This window comes from Herpailurus yagouaroundi, unplaced genomic scaffold (assembly GCF_014898765.1).
Source record: "Herpailurus yagouaroundi ecotype Mexico unplaced genomic scaffold, PumYag 80238, whole genome shotgun sequence".
Taxonomy (NCBI): Eukaryota; Metazoa; Chordata; class Mammalia; order Carnivora; family Felidae; genus Herpailurus; species Herpailurus yagouaroundi.
The window spans coordinates 1-1,137 of record NW_024421157.1 but is presented as its reverse complement, the minus strand read 5'-3'; the positions used below and the strand labels follow the sequence as shown (position 1 = coordinate 1,137).

At 35.7% G+C, this 1,137-nt stretch overlaps 1 non-coding gene across 1 annotated transcript; it reads left to right on the top strand.

Moving 5' to 3' along the window:
* Positions 1-699: 699 nt before the first annotated feature.
* On the top strand, positions 700-801 carry LOC121026333 (U6 spliceosomal RNA). Its single transcript, XR_005788331.1, has one exon. It is a non-coding gene; the product is annotated as a U6 spliceosomal RNA (small nuclear RNA).
* The last annotated feature ends 336 nt before the right edge of the window (positions 802-1,137 follow it).

The following is a 1,137-nucleotide window of genomic DNA, read 5'->3' as shown; positions in this document are numbered from 1 at the left end:
GCAAATATCTTTTCCCATTCCGTTGGTTGCCTTTTAGTTTTGTTGGTTGTTTCCTTTGCTGTGCAGAAGCTTTTTATCTTCATAAGGTCCCAGTAATTCACTTTTGCTTTTAATTCCCTTGCCTTTGGGGATGTGTCGAGTAAGAGATTGCTACGGCTGAGGTCAGAGAGGTCTTTTCCTGCTTTCTCCTCTAAGGTTTTGATGGTTTCCTGTCTCACATTCAGGTCCTTGATCCATTTTGAGTTTATTTTTGTGACTGGTGTGAGAAAGTGGTCTAGTTTCAACCTTCTGCATGTTGCTGTCCAGTTCTCCCAGCACCATTTGTTAAAGAGACTGTCTTTTTTCCATTGGATGTTCTTTCCTGCTTTGTCAAAGATGAGTTGGCCATACGTTTGTGGGTCTAGTTCTGGGGTTTCTATTCTATTCCATTGGTCTATGTGTCTGTTTTTGTGCCATTAAAGCTAATTTAAAGAACAGAAATACTTTAGTTCTAAAAAGTAATACTGAATGTCATCAAATATTGTTAATTTGGAGGTGTTACATGGAGTAGGGAATATTGAAATAGGAAGAAAGGAGTCTGAAGTTCCAAAGCACACCTATCAATCAATACTTAGAATTTGAATGTATCAGAAATCTAAAATAATTCTTCAGTCAATGGTTTCTGGTGTATCTTACCTGAAAGAAAGAAGAGGCTAGCACTTGCTTCAGCAGCACATATACTAAAATTGGAATGATACGGAGATTGGCATGGCCCCTGCATAAGGCAAGAGCCTGTTGAAAGAACAACTTAATGCTACTATTTACCATCCCCACCCAAATACCTCTGTGAAGTCCCATTCATTCTTCACAATGGTAAATAGACATCTCTGATGTACAAAGATTTTTGCATTCATATAACAAATTTCTCCTGGTTTTCCCCCACTATTAATCAGCTACTCCTGATTTGCTGTTGTCAATCAAATATTGCATTGTTAATCCATTCACAGTAAAAGTGTAATAAATTTTATAGTAAAATTTTGTTAGATCAAAAAGATCTTGTTTCATCCCTATATAATGGGAAAACACCTGCATTTTATTTATTTATTTTTTATTTATTTATATATGAAATTTATTGTCAAATTGGTTTCCATACAACAC